The sequence below is a fragment of the Zingiber officinale genome, chromosome 1B (assembly GCF_018446385.1).
Source record: "Zingiber officinale cultivar Zhangliang chromosome 1B, Zo_v1.1, whole genome shotgun sequence".
In the NCBI taxonomy this organism is placed as follows: domain Eukaryota; kingdom Viridiplantae; phylum Streptophyta; class Magnoliopsida; order Zingiberales; family Zingiberaceae; genus Zingiber; species Zingiber officinale.
Genome location: NC_055986.1, coordinates 73,819,540 through 73,825,460, shown reverse-complemented (window position 1 = coordinate 73,825,460; position 5,921 = coordinate 73,819,540). Strand labels below are relative to the sequence as shown.

General features: G+C 39.4%; 1 long non-coding RNA gene across 1 annotated transcript; it reads right to left on the bottom strand.

Annotated features, from left to right (window-relative positions):
• Positions 1-5,321: 5,321 nt before the first annotated feature.
• Positions 5,322-5,620, bottom strand: LOC121971492. Its single transcript, XR_006109153.1, has 3 exons — positions 5,609-5,620; positions 5,405-5,466; positions 5,322-5,331 (listed from the first exon to the last, which is right to left on the bottom strand). It is a non-coding gene; the product is annotated as an uncharacterized LOC121971492 (long non-coding RNA).
• Between the last annotated feature and the right edge of the window lie 301 nt (positions 5,621-5,921).

Here is a 5,921-nt window from a genome sequence, read left to right as displayed (position 1 = left end):
CATCGAGACTTCAGTGCTAGGATCCGCATCTTGAACTTCTTCAAGATCGAATGTACTCTCACTAGTCTTTCTAGAAATAAAGTCCCTTTCTAGAAAGACTCCAGTCTTTGCCACAACTATCTTGTGCTGACTGGGAATGTAGAAGTAATATCCCTTAGTTTCCTTGGGATATCCTATAAAGTAGCACTTGTCGGATTTGGGTCCTAATTTATCTGAGACTTGACGTCTAACGTTGGCCTCACATCCCCAAATCCTCATGAAAGACACTTGGGCATCTCTCCCAGTCCATATCCTATATGGTGTCTTTATCACGGCCTTGGATGGAACTCGGTTGAGTATAAAAGCTGTCGTGTCTAGAGCATAACCCCAAAGGTATGTCGGAAGATCTGTGTGACTCATCATAGATCGTACCATATCTAATAGGGTACGATTCCTCCTTTCGGATACACCATTCCACTGTTGTGTTCCAGGAGGAGTGAGTTGGGATAGAATCCCACACTCAGCTAGATAGTCATGAAACTGATGGCTAAGGTATTCTCCACCTCGATCTGATCGAAGTATCTTCATACTCTTGTCAAGCTGGTTCTGTACTTCATTCTTGAATTCTTTGAACTTTTCAAAGGATTCTGACTTATGTGTCATCAAGTACACATAACCATATCTACTGAAGTCATCAGTAAATGTGATGAAGTACCTATAACCGCCTCTAGCAGCGACATTGAAAGGGCCATATACATCACTATGTATAAGTCCTAACAAATCGGTCACTCTCTCACTGTGCCCACTAAAGGGAGTCTTGGTCATCTTGCCTCGTAGGCATGACTCGCATATCTCATATGATTTAAAATCAAATAAGTCCAGCAAACCATCCTTATGGAGCTGGGATAAGCGCTTGTCATTTATATGACCTAAGCGACAGTGCCAGAGGTAGGTTTGGTTCATGTCATTTGACTTGAACCTCTTGGTATTTATGTTATAAATAGGGCTCTCAAGGTCTAGAATATAGAGTCCATTCATCAGAGGTGCACTACAATACAACATATCGTTTAAATAGACGGAACAACATTTGTTCTTTATTGTAAACGAAAATCCTTTCTTGTCCAAACAAGAAACTGAATTTATGTTCTTAGTCAAGGCAGGCACATAACAATAATCATCTAATTCTAGTACAAGCCCAGAGGGTAGAGATAGATAGTAAGTTCCTACAGCAATAGCAGCAACCCGTGCTCCATTGCCTACTCGTAGGTCTACCTCACCCTTCGTCAATGCCCTACTATTTCTCAGCGCTTGTACATTAGTACAAATGTGCGAAGCACATCCGGTATCTAATACCCACGATGAAGAAACAGAGAGGTTGACTTCTATAACATGTATACCTGAAGTAGAAATCTTATTTATCTTCTTCTTAAGATCTTCCAGGTATTCTTTGGAGTTCCTCTTCCAGTGCCTTTCTTGTCCTTGATATAGGTGACAAAGATCTTCAACATATCGTAAGCGCCCATCAACTCATGTTGCTTCTGAAGCTCAGAGTTCATGGTCGCGAGCATAAGACAGGACACATCTAATGCGTCATCTTGATGCTTCTTGTAAGCATCTCGGTCTGCTCGCGTGGCAGTGGCAGGAGGAGCCTCCGGAATGGGCTACTCCAGAACGTACAGTTTACGTTCTTGGGTGAGAACTATTCTCAGGTTCCTGTACCAGTCCAGGAAATTTGCTCCGTTGAGCTTGTCCTTCTCAATAACAGATCGAAGAGAGAAAGTGTTCGTATTTGACGTCATGGTTATCTACAACAGAAAAATGCAGAAAATAAATATCATATTCTTTTAATCATTTAATTAGGCCTTTAACTAAATGATGCTCTCACTGAATTCTATAATTCATGTGGGACAAGATCCACATCATACTAACCCTTGAGTTAGCTTTGGCTAATACGCCCAAGACTTAGTATGATCGGTAGGTAACGATTACCAATTACATCTCTATGCAACTCTTGTTTATAGGATCAAAAATCCGCATTTATATTAAAATTCGAGTTAGCTTTGGCTAATACGCCCAAGAGTTAATATAAACGTGATTTTGACCTATCTGCCAACCATTGGATAATGCCTATAGTTAAACTCAATCCAATTGAGTTAACTAGTTACTCAATCTAATTGAGTTGTACTCACCCATGCGTTGATAGGTGAGACCAAGATTGTCCCTCTGTACCCTACCAAGATAGTATGTGTTGCTCTGCTTTGGCAGATTCAACAACAACATGCGATCGAGGTAATGGTAGGTATCACGGCATGGTAGGGAGTTGTCATGATTTAGATCTAATCTAAACGATGATGCGTATCATATACTCGATAGATCTAATCTAATCGAAGGGTGCATCATGTGCACGACTTAGATCTAATCTAATCGTTAGGCACTAATTAATTACTTAATTAACTAGCATGCATCACATACACACAAAAGCAATTAATTAAATAATTTTGTGATTATGTCATGGCCCTACTACGATCTTCTCAAGCCAATGAGAAGATCGGATGGTCAACCTAAGGTCAACTGCTTCTCAAGCGCCTTCCTTTTGACCACCTTGTTTTGCTCGCGCCTTCCTCGTAACTCCGTCTTGCGTGGACCTCCCACCGCTTCAAAATTTACATTACATTTTGAAACTCGAGTTACATTCGAGTATAAATCTAATTTACAACCAGAATATAAATAGGGAGGCACGACGCGCAGGTCGCGTATCAAATACAGCACACACAAACACATGACGGCACGCAGACCATATTATAAATTACAACACAAATTATCCAATCGAATTGGGTCTTTGGGCCATGAATATCACAAAAATAATATATAATTTGAAATTATATATTTCTATAATTTTCTGTAATTTTTCCTATAATTTTTACAATTTTTACGAGTACAACTTCCCGGCGGTCCCTATTAGCGATTTCGGGCGCAATCGCGGAGCAAATCCTCTTGCGGGGTTAGGGGCAGTACCCCTACCCGCGATCTAACCATCGCGAGTTGCTCCTAAGCGATCATACAGCGCCTTAGCCCACTGTCCCAAAAAGTATTGGGTCGAAACATGGCCGTTTTGGGAAAAACTTCTCGGTAGTCGAAGCCTACAAGTGTAGAAACACTTGTGTTTCGCTTCTACGAGAAAAATACTCATAAAAACCATTAAAAACATAAAATTACAGAAATTCACAGAATGTTTATTTTTCATAAAAATCAAAATAAACTCGTATTCGTCTTCGCACATGGCTCTGATACCACTGTTGGGTTTTTCGGGCCGCGAAAATGACTTTTTCGCGTCGCGGAAACCCCGAAACTGCCTAGCCAACGGATCCGTGCAAAGAAAAATTTCGAAAAAAAATACGAGTACGAGTTTACCTAGATCTACACTTAGATCTACATGGAGAAAATCTTATACCTTCGATGCGTGCCCTTCGCGAGTCTCGCTTGTCCAAGGAGATGCCAGATCTCTAGTTGTCAAAGTAGACAACTCTCAGAAGTATCCACACGAACAAGATGTGTTCTCTAACACACAAGGATGGAGAAGAGAACACCACAAGTGTGATAGCACTTCTTGATGCTCTCGGATGGGATTGGAAGAAGAAGAAAGGAAAAGAAGAGAACACACTCCTCTAAAAAATCTCTTTGTGACTTTCACTAACCTTTCTTCTTGGATTAGACTCACACTCCTTTCTTCTCCCTTGCTTGAAACCCACGACCAAGAGAAGATAAGGAGCAAAAAGAGAGCTTAGGAGGAGGAAGATCACTTGAATGAGAGTTACTCACCAAAAGAAAACTTCTCTTTTTCCATCAAGTGGTGTAACCCCCTTCACATTAATCACAATTAATGTGGAGGCCATTAAAGAGAATAGTTGTAACCTCCATGAGGTGGCACATGTGATGATGTGGCACATCATCATTAGTTCTCCTAATGCCAAGTCAAAAATGATGTGGCATAAAGTCAAGTCAAACTTAACTCTTCCTCTTCCTCTCAAGTCAAGTCAAACTTGACTTAATCTCTCTCATGGTTGATCTAATCCAACCATTTAATTTAAGCCAATTTAATATATTGAATCTAATTCATTTAATTAAATTGTTTCAATGAGTCATAATCTAAATTAGACTCATTGAACACATGAATCAACTTGAGTCCAACTCAATTAGCCCAATTAGGATTACTCTTAATCCAATTTGATTCATCACATGAATCTAATCCTCTTGGTTCATCATATGAACCTAATCTTCATCCACTTGTTCTTTGTGTGTGACCCAATAGGTTCTTGTAACGTTGGCAATGCCCCTAAACTCATTTAGAAGCATAAGTAATGAGTGGTATCTAGCAATACATCATTACTACCCAAGTTACAAGAATGTTGAGATCCAACATCACCTTGTGACTACTAATTGTGACTCCTCACAATATATGACAAGTGTCCTTCTATCCTAGACATCTAGATTGATCAATGTGAGGCATAGACCGTGTCATCCTCTGATCAATCTAAATCTTGAACTCCAAGTAGACTCACTAAATCAAATGAGCTCAATATCTCATATTGACTCATTTGGGCATGGTCATGCACTTCGTGGTCTCACTCTATCAAGAATACCAATGCCTCTCCCGTCATATAGGAGGGATAGATCCTATCTGCATCACTCACATCCCTCCACAGAATTTGTTACATACCCAGTAATCGCCTTTATAGTCAACCCAGTTATGGGTGACATTTGACGAAACCAAAGTACATAACTCCTTATGTAGGGAACCATGGTGACTTCAAATCTAAGGACTAGTAGTCATACTAATAGCCACATGAGAAAGTATATGACACTCATATAACGATCCATGATACTTTCTCATGGCGGATTATTCAGTATACATTCTCTAATGCATACCCATGTGTCAACTTGATATCTCTATATCCATGACTTGTGAGATCAAGTCATCGAGTTGACCTACATGCTAGTCTTATTGCATTAACATTGTCCCTGAATGTTAATACTCGATTAGAAATGATTAAGAGTAGTGTTCCCTATATCATCTCACTATCGGTTCAGTTAACCGATTGATATAGGTAAGAACCTTCTACTCAAGGATGTTATTATACTTAGTTTATTTGGCACTAATACAAGTAAGTATAATAACCAAAAACTAAATACCTTTATTTATATAGAATATGATACAACAAGTCCAAAATACAATCATCAAATGATTGACTCTAGGGCTCTAGCTAACAGTTAACTCTTCTTTTTCAAGTCCATAAATAGCACAAATTTCTAATAGTTTTGGCAAAACAAGCATATTCTTTTCTTGCAAGAGAGCTATACAAGGAAGAGTGGATGAAGGAAGTTCATCATTCTTTAAAATTATGTTACCATGGAAAAGCTATGCAACCTGTGTGCTCTTTCATGCTGAGACAATCATTTGGGTGGGCCCCAGGATCCTTGTTGGAAGACCTATAAAAATGTTTATCATCAATTGTCTGCCTAAGGTTCTTATATTGGTCATTATCGAAGTGTCATAAATAACAATAAGAACAACAAATAAAAATCCGGAGAACCCCCAAAAGATATGACAAATCACTAATAGCGAGCTTACATTCTATAGAGAAAAAAACTCGCCGACATAGCTCAAGCTCTCCGATGATGACCCCTGCAACAACTCCCCTTGCCCCTCGATGTGGAAAATCATACCATCTATTCTGAAATTGCAAATAACTATCCAAAAACTCAAGCAACGCATCGTTCCTCGCCACTGAAAAACAAGTAAAATGCTTACAAAACAAAATATGGAATCGGCATGAGGGTTTTAACTAACGGACTAATGGATACAATATCCCATTTTGGAAGACAAAGCGACCAAGCTTCTGGGAACTAGGATCCCAGCCTTCTCTCTAGAAATCCTTAGGCCT